We start from the raw sequence: 15,005 nt of genomic DNA, 5'->3' as shown, positions 1-15,005 counted from the left end.
GTTATTGAGACAGAGCACAGAGAACTTGTAGGACACTACTCTGTACGATACAGTTACGGGACAGGGGGAACACTTTCCTTCTATCATCCTATGTTCAAGAGCTGGGTCTATGAAATAAACTGACAACAGGCAGATTAACAGGAGAAAAGGTATACAAATGTATTAATTTTTAATATCGTATGCACGGGGACATCACAGGAAGAAAAGAGAATACCCCAAAAAGCAATGATACTTGAGATTTTTTTTGTGTGTGTGTGGTATGTGGGCCTCTCACCGTTGTGGCCTCTCCCGTTGCGGAGCACAGGCTCCGGACGCGCAGACTCAGCGGCCATGGCTCACGGGCCTAGCTGCTCCGCGGCATGTGGGATCTTCCCGGACCGGGGCACGAACCCGTGTCCCCTGCATCGGCAGGCGGACTCTCAACAACTGCGCCACCAGGGAAGCCCCTATTTTGAGAGTTTTTATAACATCTTTATTGGGGGGGATGTAGGCTGTTTAGAGAGAAGTAAATAATTTTTAGAAAAGATGAATGCACCCTTAGAAGAATAGATAGGAGATATGAAAATGTAGGGGGGCAAAATTTGCCACCCCAAATATGTCTCTTTGGCATGGGAGTTATTTCAAGCTGAAAACAAACATGGCCCCCAAACCTTAGGAAGAACCTTTGACATTTTCCCCTAACTGCCTAAAATAATTTATACAGAGAGCCTGTTCCACGAAATGAACTATCACCGCAGATAACTATAGTATTATATGAATCAGGCATGGTAGACAAAGAGGAACTTAGCAGCTGGTGCTGAAAATCCCCTCTGTCTCATTGTCTGTGCTTGGCCCCCAGCAAACACTTGTTTACCAAACACTGGCTTTTCCATCTCCATGTGAATTGTCTTCCTCCCCTTTGAAGTCCCAAAACACTACCACCAACATCCTTTGTGTCTTTAGCTGAAGATGGTATTTTAAGGGGAGGGTTTTGGCCATTTTGGCAAGTTACGCAGTTTTCCTGGGTGTCTCCCGTGTGCAGACGTTATTAAACTTTTGTTTGATTTTCCCCCTGTTAGCCTGTCTCCTGTCAATTTAATTCTTAGAGCAGCCAGAAGAAACTACAAGGAAAAATTTTCCTTCCCAGCAATAGTTTGTGACAAAATTTGTCTGAGTGTGATAAAATCCAATCTTCCCTGGCTGTGAAACTACCTGGGGGGGGGGATTTATGACAAGTGAATTTCTTTTGCCTCCAAAGGAGGTGACAGATAAGGGGAGTTCAGAGAAAGCCTCTCCCTGCATTTGCTGTTTTTCCAAGTGCCTTCAGCTCAAAATAGTCAGTATGCCAAAGCAGCATATTTTAGGTTGTCATGTCTTCAATTTCTTCAGTATAATAATTGATACATGTCATTATACATTTTGTCCAAAAAACTAGAATGTACACCACCAAGACAGTGAACTAATGTAAACTGTGCACTTTGGGTGATTATGATGTGTCAATGTAGATTCATCAATTATAGCAAATGTACCAGTCTCGGGGATATTGATAATAGGGGAGGCTGTGCATGTGTGAGGTCAGGGGGCCTATGGGAAATCTCTACTTTCTGCTCAATTTGGCTGTAAAACTAAAACTGCTCTAGGGACTTCCCTGGTGGCACAGTGGATAAGACTGTGCTCCCAATGCAGGGGGCCTGGGTAAGTCTATTAACAAAAAAAAGTTATCGAGGATTCCAAAGAGCTTTTGTTTGTGTATACTGTATCTATTCATTTTTACCATATTTAAAATTTTGGGGAGGGGCTTCCCTGGTGGCGCAGTGGTTGAGAGTCCCTGCCGATGCAGGGGACACGGGTTCGTGCCCCGGTCCGGGAAGATCCCACATGCCGCGGAGCGGCTGGGCCCATGAGCCATGGCCACTGAGCCTGCGCGTCTGGAGCCTGTGCTCCGCAACGGGAGAGGCCACAACAGTGAGAGGCCCGCGTACCGCAAAAAAAAAAAAAAAAATTAAATTAAATTTATATATTCATTTATTTATTTTTGGCTGCGTTGGGTCTTCGTTGCTGTGCCGCGGGCTTTCTTTAGTTGCGGCGAGCGGGGGCTACTCTTCGTTGCAGTGCGCGGGCTTATTGCAGTGGCCTCTCCCATTGCGAAGCACGGGCTCCAGGTGCACAGGCTTGAGTAGTTGTGGCTCTCGGGCTCTAGAGCGCAGGCTCAGCAGTTGTGGCACAGGGGCTCAGTTGCTCTGCGGCATGTGGGATCTTCCTGGACCAGGGCTTGAACCTGTGTCCCCTGCATTGGTAGGCAGATTCTTAACCACTGTGCCACCAGGGAAGCCCCATATTTAAAATTAAAACTGAGAAATTTTTATGTACTTATTAATTTAATATTCAAAGTATTCATTAATTTAGAAATAACAAGCTCATGACCTATTAATGTTAATGACACAGTTTATGATAAATATATATTCAGCTGTTTGCATCCACGGGTCCAGCATCCGTGCATCCACGGGTCCAGCATCCGTGTGTTCAGCCAACTGTGAATAGACAATATTCTTCTCTGGGGAATTCCCTGACTGTCTAGTGGTTAGGATTCTGCGCTCCCACTGCAGGGGGCATGGGTTCAATCCCTGGTCGGAGAACTAAGATGCCTCATACCGCATGGCTTGGCAAGAAAAAAAAATCCCCCGCCCCCCAAATTCCAGAAATTTCTAAGAAACAAAACTTGAATTTACTGGGAGCTGGCAACTATTTACATACCATTTACATTGTGTTAGGTATTATAAGTAATCTAGAGATGATTTATAGTATATAGGAGAATGTGCTTAGGTTTTATGCAAACACTCCCGCCCACATTTTTTATTCTTTTTTTTTTTTTTTTTTTTTTTGACAGCCTGCAGCTTGCAGAATCTTAGTTCCCCCACCAGGGATTGACTGTTTTTTCTCCATTGTATACTCTTGCCTCCAGTGTCATAGATTAATTGACCATAGGAGCATGGGCTTATTTCTGGGCTCTCTATTCTGTTTCATTGATCTATGAGTCTGTTTTTGTGCCAGTACCGTACTATTTTGATTACTATAGTTTTATAGTATAGTCTGAAGTCAGGGAGTGTGATACCTCCAGCTTTGTTCTTTTTTCTCAAGATTGCTTTGGGGCTTCCCTGGTGGCGCAGTGGTTGAGAGTCTGCCTGCCGATGCAGGGGACACGGGTTCGTGCCCCGGTCCGGGAGGATCCCACATGCCGCGGAGCGGCTGGGTCCGTGAGCCATGGCCGCTGAGCCTGCGTGTCTGGAGCCTGTGCTCCACAACGGGAGAGGCCACAACAGTGAGAGGCCTGCATACTGCAAAAAAAAAAAAAAAAAAAAAAAAGATTGCTTTGGCTATTTGGGGTCTTTTGTGGTTACATATAAATTCTAAGATTTTTTTGTTCTAGTTCTGTGAAAAATGTCATGGGTATTTTGATAGGGAGTGCATTAAATCTGTAGATTGCTTTGGGTAGTATGTACATTAAAAAAATATTCTTCCAGTTCATGAACATGGAACATCTTGCCATTTCTTTGTATCATCTTCAATTTCCCTCATCAGTGTTTTACAGTTTTCAGAGTATAGATCTTTCACCGCCTTGGTTAAATTTATTCCTTGGTATTTTATTCCTTTCAAATCAATTGTAAATGGGATTGTTTTCTTGAATTCTCCTTCTGACAGTTCATTATTAGTGTATAGAAAAGCTACAGATTTCTGTATGTTAATCTTGTATCCTATGACTTTACTGAAGTTGTTTATTCTAATAGTTTTTTGGTGGCAACTTTAGGGTTTTATATATAGTATCATGTCATTTGCATAGTGACAGTTTTACTTCTTCCCTTGCAAGTTGGATGCCTTTTACTTTTTCTTATCTGATTACTGTGGCTAGGACTTCCAATACTATGTTAAATAGAAGTGGTGAGAGTGGGCATCCTTGTCTTATTCCTGATTTTAGAGGACATGCTTTCAGCTTTTCACTGAGTATGATGTTAGCTGTGGGTTTGTCATTAATGGCCTTTATCATGTTGAGATATGTTCCCAATACCAACTTTGATGAGAGTTTTTATCATGAATGGATGTTGAATTTTGTCAAATGCTTTTTCTGCATTTATTGAGATGATCATGTGATTTTTATCCTTCCTTTTGTTAAAGTGGTATATCACATTGATTGATTTGTGGATATTGAACCACCCTGCATCCCTGGAAATCTCACTTGATCATGGTGTATGATCCTTTTTTTGTATTGTTTGCTAATATTGTGTTGAGTATTTTTGCATCTATATTCATCAGAGATATTGGCTTGTACTTTTTTTTTTAGTGTCTTTTTCTGGTTTTGGTATCAGGGTAATAGTGACCTTGTAGGATGAATTTGGGAGTGTCCCCTCCTCTTCAATTTTTGGAATGGTTTGAGAAGGATAGGCATTAGCTCTTCTTTATATGTTTGGTAAATTCCTTGTGAAGCCATCAAGTCCTGAACTTTTATATGCTGGGATTTTTTTTTTTTTTTTTTTTTTTTACAAATTCAGTTTCACTACTAGCGATCATTTTGTTCAGATTGTCTATTACTTCATGATTCAGTCTTAAAGGCTGTATTTTTTAAATTTTATTTTTTCTTATCTTTGGCTGCGTCGGGTGTTAGTTGCGGCATGCGGGATCTTTCGTTGCAATGCACGGGCTCTTTGTTGTGGTGCACGGGCTTCTCTCTAGCTGTGGCGTGCGGGTTTTCTCTCTCTAGTTGTGGCGTGCAGGCTCCAGGGCATGTGGGCTCTGTAGTTTGCAGCATGTGGGCTCTAGTTGAGGCATGTGAGCTCAGTAGTTGTGGCATGCGGGCTTAGTTGCCCCGCGACATGTGGGATCTTAGTTCCCTGACCAGGGATGGAACCCACATCCCCTGCATTTTAAGGCAGATTCTTTACCACTGGACCACCAGGGAAGTCCCAAAGGCTGTATTTTCCTAAATATTTGTCCATTTCTTCTAGATTGTCCAATTTATTGGCATATACCTATTTGTAGTATTCTCTTATGATTTTTGATATCTCTGTGATATCTTGTCTTTTTAAAAATTTCTCTTTAATTTTTTATTTTGTTTATTTGGGTCTTCTGTCTTTTTTCTTGATAAGCATAGCTAAAGGCTTATCAATTTTATCTTTTCAAAAACGCAGCTCTTGGTTTCATTGATTTTTTAAAAATAAATTTATTTATTTATTCATTTATTTTTGGCTGCATTGAGTCTTCATTGCTGCACACGGGCTTTCTCTAGTTGTGAGCAGGGGCTGCTCTTCGTTGTGGTGCGCGGGCTTCTTATTGTGGTGGCTTCTCTTGTTGCAGAGCATGGACTCTAGGTGCGCAGGCTTTAGTAGGTGTGGCACACGGGTTCAGTAGTTGTGGCTTGCAGGCTCTAGAGTGCAGGCTCAGTAGTTGTGGGGCATGGGCTTAGTTGTTCCACGGCATGTGGGATCTTTCTGGACCAGGGCTTGAACCCGTGTTCCCTGCATTGGCAGGCGGATTCTTAACCACTGCACCACCAGGGAGGCCCCATTGATCTTTTCTAATGTTTTTTATCTCTATTTTATTTATTTTCTCTCTGATCTTTATTATTTCCTTCTTTCTGCTGACTTTCAGATGTGTTTGTTCTTCTCTTTCTAATTCCTTTAGATAGTAGGTTAGGCTGCTTTTTGATATTTTTCTTGTTTCTTGATGTAGGCCTATATAGCTGTAAACGTCCCTCTTAGAACTGCTTTTGCTGCGTCCCATAGATTTTGGAAAGTTGTGTTTTTATTTTCGTTTGTCTCAAGGTATTTTCAGATTTCCTCTTTAATTTCTTCATTGACTCATTGATTTTTTTAGTATCATGTTGTTTAGTCTCCATGTGTTTGTGTTTTTCCCACTTTTCTTCCTGTAATTGGTTTCTAGTTTCATACTATTGTGGTCAGAAATATTTCTTGATATAATTTCTATCCTCTTAAATTTGTCCAGACTTTTTTTTTTTTTTTTTTTTGTGGTATGCGGGCCTCTCACCACTGCGGCCTCTCCCGCCGCGGAGCACAGGCTCCAGACACGCAGGCCCAGTGGCCATGGCCCACGGGCCCAGCAGCCCCGCAGCATGTGGGATCTTCCCGGACTGGGGCACGAACCTGTGTTCCCACCTGCATTGGCAGGCGGACCCCCAACCACCGCACCACCAGGGAAGCCCCCAGACTTGTTTTGTGAAGTAGCATATGATCTATGCTGGAGAATGCTCCTTGTGCATTTGAAAAGAATGTATTCTGCTGTTTTTTGGAAGGTATCTATTAAGTTCAGATGATCTAATGAGGCATTTAAGATTACTATTTCTTTATTGGTTTTCTGTCTGGGTTATTTGTCCATTGATGTAAGTGAGGTATTAAAATCCCCTCTATTATTGTATTGTTGTCAATCTCTTCTATTATGTTTGTTAATACTTGCTTTATATATTTAGGTGCTCCTATATTAGGTACACATATGTTAACAAGCATTATATCCTCTTCTTGTATGGATCCCTTTATCATTATATAATACCTTTCTTTGTTACTTGTTATAGACTTTATTTTAAAGTCTGTTTTGTCTGATATGAGTATTGCTACTTATGCTTTCTTGTCGTTTTCATTTGCATGAAATATCTTTTTCCATCCTCTTTCAGTCTCTTGGTGTCTTTAGCTCTGAAGTGAATCTCTTGTAAGCAGCAAATAGATGACTCATGTTTTTTATCCAATCAGCCACTCTATGTCTTTTGATTGGAGCATTTAGTTCATTAACATTTAAAGAGATTATTGATAGGTATTTACTTATTGCCATTTTGTTACTTGTTTTCTGGTTCTTTCTATAGTTCTTCTTTGTCCTTCTTTTAGTTTCTTCCCTTGTGGCTTGATTATTTGCTGCAGTGGTATGCTCTCTAGTTTTTGTATATCTATTGTAGGTTTTGATTATTGGTTACCATATGCTTTGTATATGTTGACGTATAACTTTGTTTACTTGTTTGAAACTGGTAGTCATTTAAGTTCAAACACATCCCAAAAGATCTACCTTTTCTTACTCCCCTCTGTCACATTTTGTGTTTTTGCTGTCATATTTTATATCTTCATATTATCCTTTCACTGTTTATTGTAGTTATAGTTGATTTTACAATTTTTTTTGTCTTTTAGTCTTTGTAATAGCTTATTTAAGTTGTTGATCTACAGACTTTACTGTATATGTGCCTTTACTAGTGAGATTTTTCCTTTCCTATTGACTCTCACTCTTGTTATAGCCTTTTCTTTTCCACTTACAGAAGACCCTTTAACATCTCTTTTAGGATAGGTTTAATATTGATGAAATCTTTTTGTTTTTGCTTGTCTGAGAAGTTCTTTATTTCGCCTTTAATTCTAAATAGTTATCTTGCTGTGTAGAGTGTCCTAGGTTGCAGAATTTCCCCATACAGAACTTTAAATAAATCATGCCACTCCCTTCTGGCCTGCAAAGTTTCTGCAGACAAAACAGTTAATAGCCTTGTGGGAGTTTCCTTGTATATGAGTCTTTAGTTTTTCTCTTGTTGCCTTTATAATTTTTCCCTTTATCCTCAACGTTTGCCATTTTAATTATGATATGTTTTTGTGTGGGTCTGTTTGGGTTCATCTTGTTTGGGACCCTCTGTGCTTCCTGTACATGGATATCTTCTTCAGGTTCAGGAAGTTTTCAGCCATAATTTCATCAAATACATTTTCGATCCTTTTCTCTGGGTCTTCTCCTTCTGTGATTCCTATAATGTGAATGTTAGTATGCTTCATGTTGTCCCAGAGGTCCCTTAAACTATTCTCATTTTTTAAAATTTGTGGGGTTTTTTTTGTTCTGATTGGATTATTTCCATTATTCTATCTTCCAGATCACTTATACATTCTTCTGTATCACCTAGCCTCCTATTAATTTCTTCTAGTGTGTTTTTCATTTCAGTTATTGTATTCTTCAGTTTTGACTGGTTCTTTTTTTTTTTTCATTTTCTAGTTCCTTGTTAGTGTTCTCACTGTGTTCATCTATTCTTTTCCCTAATACAATTAGCATTCTTATTACTAATGCTTTGAACTCTTATCTGGTAAATTATTTATTTCTGTTTCATTAGTTGTTCTGTCAGAGATTTTCTCTTGTTCTTTCATTTGAAAAAAATTCCTCTGTCTTCTCATTTTGCCTAATTTCTCTATGAAATCAGGTGAAATAGTTACCTATTTAGGTCTTGAAGGGATGTTCTTGTGTGGGAGTGTCCCTGTACAGTCTGTGAGTGCCCAGTGGCTTTGGTGGTAGAGGTTGATCTGATGTGAGAATGAGTCATATCTTCCCCACAGAGTGTGCTGGCAACTCTCATCTTGGTAGGAAGTGAGGCTGGAGATGGAGGGGCTAGAGCCAGAGCCAGGTGTGTGGGGCTTCTACTATGCTCAGTGGCCAGCACCACCCTATTGGGGGCAGGGGTGGGTCACAAGTTACTGGAGCTGAGGGGCTGGATCTGAGCTGGTTCCATTCCCTCTTAATGTGCACTACCCAGTACTGGCACCCTCACTCCAAAAGGGAGCAGTGCTGGAGCAAGTGGGGCTTGAGCGGGCACTTGGCATGGGTAGGGGAGTGGGCTGTGGTGGTCCTAGCTCCAGTCAGTGCCCTGGACCTCTCCTGATTTGCTGCCTCTGTAATGCCAACAATGGCTCCCCTTGGCTGCCGCCCTCAGGCTAGTGTTGAGCTGTACTATGGAGCAATAGAGGCTGGAGTGGGTGCTCAGCTCAGGCTGGTGCACATGCTGGGGTGGTCATGGGAAAACGGCCAGAGTCCCCGGTAGTTTCAATCTGCTTCCTCTGCCTTGTGTTGGGAGTGAGCAAATGTATGTGTGCTCTTCACGAGCAGAGTCCAGGTTTTTTACAGCCCTCCTGTTAGTCCCATTGGTTTTCAAACCAGCTGCGGGGATTTGTCTTCCCTGTGTTGGACACCAGGCCTGGGGCACTCAATATGTGGCTCAAGCTACTTGTTTCCTAGTGAGGATCTCCGAGACTGTGTAATCACCCTCCTCCTCTGTGTCCCCTCCCAGGGGTGCATGTCCTGACATTATCACTTCTCTTCCCTTCCTACCCAATTCTGTGTGAATCTTCCTTATAGCCCTGGTTGTACAAGAGTCTTTCTGACCATCTTCAGTTTGTTTTCAGTGAGAATGCTCTGTATGTAGATGTATTTTTGATGTGTAGGAGGTGAGGTCCAAGTCTTCCTACTCCCCTCCTCGGAAATTTACATTTATAAAGGAAATTTCCATTTGTAGAGCTATCTTCCTCCCCTTTGTCAGGAAGAGGAGGACTCTTAACAGTTCTTACCAATGGAGAGGGCAGCGACTTAAATCTGCATAACAAACATTACTAAACAACCCTTGTTTATCATACTTCTCCTGGTCACTTTCCCATTACTTCCCTTACATGCTCAAAAGCCACCCAAAACCCTTTTGCCTTTGTTTAACCTAAGTTGGTATATTAAGCCCAAATTCCAGCCACTCATTTGAGGTACTCAATACTGAGTATCCAATACCTGTGAATCCATGTGCAATGCACATGTTAATAAACTTCTGTTTGTTTTTCTCTGCTTAATTTGTCTCTTGCCAGTCTAATTTATAGCCCCCCAGCTGAACAATCTAACATGGGTAGAGGAATAGGATTTCTCCCCTCCTCTATACCCTCAACTGACACCCCCCCAACCATTTTTCTATAGAATTTATATTTCTTGTTAACACTTCAGGAGCTGTGTTTATTTGAACTTTATTTGGGCTGTACTGGTAAACACATAATTACAACACATTTATTTGACATTTATGGAGCTCTTATTGTATGCAAGGAACTGTGCTAGATGCTGGAGCTACAGCAGTAAATGGGGGAGAGGAAGTTCTGTCCTCTTGGAGTGTGTAGTCCAGGAGAAGTGAAAAATTCTAGAGTAGTGAATTCCCATTGCCGTCAGTGCTGGGAAGGAGAAACGTGAGGTGCTGTGAGATTATGGAACAATCAAGGGTGTCCAGGTTAAGAGGCTGAGTGCAGGAGGGGTCAGCAAGGTTGTGGCGAGAACATTTTTCAGGTAAAATGAATGCCCCAGGCAGCAAAGTGGGTAATAAGGACAAAAATGGATTCAATGCTGGCCAAGTCTCAGAACCATGTGAAACAGCGTAGCATCTTTAGGGAGCTGGGGATTTGGACTTGTAGCCAAATGTTGAGAGCGAAGGGTGAGAAAAGCTTAATTATACTGTGGTGTCAGTGCAGGGTTAGGTCAGAGAAGTTCACATTTTATGCTATGATACTTGGACTTGGTCTTGTCTGACCTGGTCCTGCTAAGGTTTTATAGAAGTAAAGATCATATTTATACTTTTGGAAGCTCACTCTGGAGGCAGCATGGGTGGTGAGCTAAAAGAAAGGGAGGGAGGTGGAAGCAAGAAAGCTTCTGCAATAATACAGGTAAGAAATGATGTAGACCTGAATTGGGGGTGGGTAGGAGGGCAGATTTTAGGAATGTTTGGTGAAGCATTTGAGGAGAATTGCTGATAAGCTGGCAAAATGAATTCAAGCAGGATCAGGTGGATATGCTGTGAACAGTTTGCACAGCTCTAGGTGGCACCATTCACATCACATTGTGGTTGTTGTAATCTTCATAAGTAGTAATGCTGAGAGTTGTGCAGTGCACAGCCTGGGCAGCCTTACACAGCAACCCTGACCCTAAATTCATTTACTTCTATTACTTTTGAACCTTGGAGATTTTAAACTTTTATTTCTCTTCTGATTTTATTTCATTCACTTTCTTTTGGAAAAATCTCAGCATTGAAGGAAGGAGTAGGAAGTTAATGTAACTGGGCAGTGGCACTCTTTTATCTTTCTATATAATTTAACTACTTTTCCACTTAACATGGCAGAAATTGGAGCTAAAAACTTTGGGGTCAAGATGTGGCATTACCAATGCTCCCACATATCACAGAACCACAAGTGGAAATAGAGGCTTGTCTTGCACTAATATTTCTAACTGGATAGAGCTTCAGTGGGCTTCACTTTTCTTTTTAGAGCAGCAGAAAGTCTTTGCGAGCCAATTTTCCTGTTGGGTACAGGTGTTTTCCTCAACAGTTTAAATAAGTCTTCAGTAGACAGCTCAAAAAATCTGTTCTGGTTTATTGGCTTAAACTCTCTGGTTCTGGATTATTCTCTCTTATATAAGAATAGAAACATTCTATTTTTTTTTAATTGCTAAAAGTTTGTACCCTTTTACCAATATCACGCCATTTCTCCTACCCTGCAGTCCCTGGCAACCACTTTTCTGTTTCTATGAGTTTGACTTTTTTTAAAAAAGTGTATGTATTCATTTATTTATTTTTAGATTTCACATATAAGTGATACCATGCAGTATTTGTCTTTCTCTGTATGGCTTATTTTACTTAGTGTAATGCCCTCCAGGTTTATCCATATTGTTGAAAATGACAAGATTTTCTTCTTTTCTTAAGGCTGATAAATATTTCATTATATCTATATCTAAGTAAAGATACAGCTGTAGATATGTTTCACATTTTCTTTATCCATTCATCCATCAACAGACCCTGAGGTTGTTTCTGGATCTTGACTATTGTAAATAATGCTGCAATGAGTGTAAAGGGCATATATTTCTTTGAGATAATAGTTTTGTTTCCTTTGGATATATCCCCAAAAGTAGGATTGCTAGATCATGTGGTAATTCTATTTTTAATTTCTTGAGGCACCTCCATACTATTTTCCATGGTGACTGTACCAATTTACAATCTCACCAGTAGTGTACAAGGAATTCCTTTTCTTGACATACTCACCAGCATTTGTTATCTCTTGTCTCTCTGATGAGAGCTCTTCTAACAGGTGTGATGTGATAGCTCATTGTGGTTTTAATGTTCATTTTTATGATGATTAGTATGTTGAGCACCTTTTCATGGACCTTGTGGTCATTTTCTTGCCTTCTTTGGAAAAATGTCTACTTAAGTCCTTTGCCAATTTTTAATTGCATTATTTACTTTTTGTTATTGAGTTGTATGAGTTCCTTGTATATTTTGGATATGAACCCCTTATCAGATAAGTGGTTTGCAAATATTTTCTTCTCCTTTGCTGTGTAGAAGCTTTTTAGTTTGATGTCCCATTTGTTTTTTACTTTTGTTACCTTTTCTTTTAGTGTCAAATCCAAAAAAATCATCACCGAGACTAATGTCAAAGAGCTTACTGCCTATGTTTTCTTCTAGGAGTCTTATAGTTTGAGGTCTTAGGTTCAGTTATTTAATCCATTTTGAGTTGTTGTTGTTGTTTTTTTTTTTTTTTTGCGATACGCGGGCCTCTCACTGTTGTGGCCTCTCCCGTTGCGGAGCACAGGCTCTGGACGTGCAGGCTTAGCGACCATGGCTCACGGGCCCAGCCTCACGGGTCCAGCCGCTCTGCAGCATGTGGGATCCTCCCGGACCAGGGCACGAACCCACATCCCCTGCATTGGCAGGTGGACTCTCAACCACTGCGCCACCAGGGAAGCCCTTGAGTTGTTTTTGTGTGGTGTAAAACTTTCATTCTTTTTTTAGTGTATGGTGTACTTTCATTCTTCTGCATGTGGCTGTCCAGGTTTTGCAATACCATTTATTTAAGAGACTGTCCTTTTCCTATTGTATATTCTTGGCTCCTTTGTTGTAAATTAATTAGCCAAATATGTGGTGGTTTATTTCTGGGCTGTCAATCCTGTTCCATTGATCTATGTGTCTCTGTTACGTCAATACCATACTGTTTTGATTGCTTTGTACTACAGTTTGAAATTAGGAAGTGTTATGCCTCTTGCTTTGTTCTTCTTTCTCAAGATTGCTTTGGCTATTCAGGGTCTTTTGTAGTTCCACACAAATTTTGGGATTGTTTATTCTATTTCTGTGAAAAACGCCATTGGAATTTTTATAGGAATTGCATTGAACCTGTAGGTCACTTTGAGTACTGTAGACATTTTAACAATATTAATTCATCCAATCCATGAACATAAAATACCTTTTCATGTATGTGTATTTTCTTCAATTTCTTTCATCAGTGTCTAAAAGTTTTCAGTATACAGATCATTCACCTTCTTGATTCAGTTTATTCCTAAGCATTTTATTTCTTTTTGATGCAATTGTAAATGGGATTGCTTTTTTGGGGGGGGGGATTGCTTTCTTAATTTCTCTTTCTGATAGTTCATTGTTGGTGTTTAGAAACACAACTGAGTTTTTCATGTTGATTTTGTATCCTGCAGCTTTACTGAAATGGTTTATTAGTTCTAACAGTTTTTTGGTGGAGTCTTTAGGGTTTTGTATCTATAATATCATGCCATCTGTAAATAGTGACAGCTTTACTTCTTCCTTTCTGATTCCGATGCCTTTTCTTTTTTACTTGCCTAATTGCTCTGGCTAGGACTTCTAATATTATGTTGAATAAAAGTGGGGAGAGTGAGCATCCTTGACTTGCTCCTGATCTTAGAGAAAAAGCTCTTAGCGTTTCACTCTTGAATATGTTAGCTATGGGCTTGTCATATATGGCCTTTGTTATGTTGAGGTATATTCCCTCTATACCCAGTTTGTTGAGAGCTGAAACATTTTATCTTAAATAATACATCCAGAGAAAATGGACCAGGTGAGCTCAGATTGTTTCTGTAGCAAAATCAGGATATAAGTGAGCTCAGTTTTATAAATTCGCAGGGGCCACTAATTGGGATCTTTAAAATGTCATGGTTAATTAAGTCAAGCCAAGGATCTGAAGTCATTTCTTACTCTAATAGTAGTATACACAGAAAGACAGTCATGAAGTCATAGTTTTGAACAGCGGGGTAAATTTATATGAAATTTCATACCTGTGCCCCTCCTTCTTTTTCTGGTATGTAGCTGTTTTCATTTGCAAAAGATAAATCCATGCCAAGAATTCAACTGGTCATGACCTAAAATTACTTTAATCTTAGCGTGTACCTTGGAGGTTTGAAGTCCGCTTTCCTTGGCAACTGTGTATAGCCAATCCACACAGACTTTACATGTATGAACAGGGGTCTTTCTTCAGAAGTAGCAATGAGGTTTATTAGGATATCGAGTCAGGTATAGCTTGAGAAACCTAATATAAACCTATTATTTAATACAAACTGTCAAACATAAGGTTGGCTTATTAGTTTTAGAAGCTATGCAAAAGATGGAGTAAAATACAAGTACTGTTAAGGGGCAAGAAAAATTGTTCCAGGGAATCAGAATCCATCACCAAGATAACCAAAATAAGTGTTTTGACTAAGTTTGAGGTTGAGTAGAGGATGTCATAAATCATACTTTGGGGGAAAACCCCAAATCTGAATATGAAATTATGCTGCACATGTGATAGTATTTTTCATGTGTTTGCTTTGCACATGGCCCAGGTGCCACAGGTTAGGTTCTCCATTTTACAGACAAGAAAACTGAGGCTAGTGTCAACAAACAAGCTAAGTGGCAGAGTTTGGATCAAATTTTTAAAACTCTGATTAAAAAGAACCCCAAAAAACTCAGGCTCTCTTTTACGTACCCCAGTGCTTTTCTGTATCTTCACAAAGAGGTAAATAAATCATTCTGGATGGTTTTATTTTCTAGTGGCAAAGGGTCTATCCACTCAGGAAGCGAAACATAATAGAAAGCTTTCTAAAATTATGTAATGTATTTTCTTGCCCCCTTAACATTATTATGCTAAACAATACTGAACATTTACAATGTTTTCCTGAGAATTCATCCTTCATACGGGTGATACCAGAGATGAGATGATGCTCCCAGGGTCCGATGTATGGGGGGCACTGGCCACACACCGTGATGCTCTTCCAGTTTGTCAGAGCATGATTTTTATTCCTCCCCCAGCTGCTGTTGTGCTTGCAGTCTTTTCGCCGCCTTAAATGGGAATCTCCCAGGGTCTTAGAATATAAATAATTAAACCAGTTAGAATTGTACGTAAATAGAAGTAAATAGGCCTGAAAGCCTGCACAAGGAAAAGATTAAGAGCACAGTC

General features: G+C 40.2%; 1 long non-coding RNA gene across 1 annotated transcript in view; it reads left to right on the top strand.

Moving 5' to 3' along the window:
• The window catches only part of LOC309799498, a 110,077-nt gene that overhangs the window by 26,648 nt on the left and 68,424 nt on the right, over nt 1–15,005 (top strand). The gene's annotated exons all lie outside the window — the stretch shown is intronic.

The sequence above is a fragment of the Mesoplodon mirus genome, assembly GCF_964341445.2.
Source record: "Mesoplodon mirus genome assembly, chromosome: 1".
NCBI lineage: Eukaryota > Metazoa > Chordata > Mammalia > Artiodactyla > Ziphiidae > Mesoplodon > Mesoplodon mirus.
The sequence above is the reverse complement of the archived record's forward strand: the minus strand, read 5'-3'. Positions and strand labels throughout refer to the sequence as shown.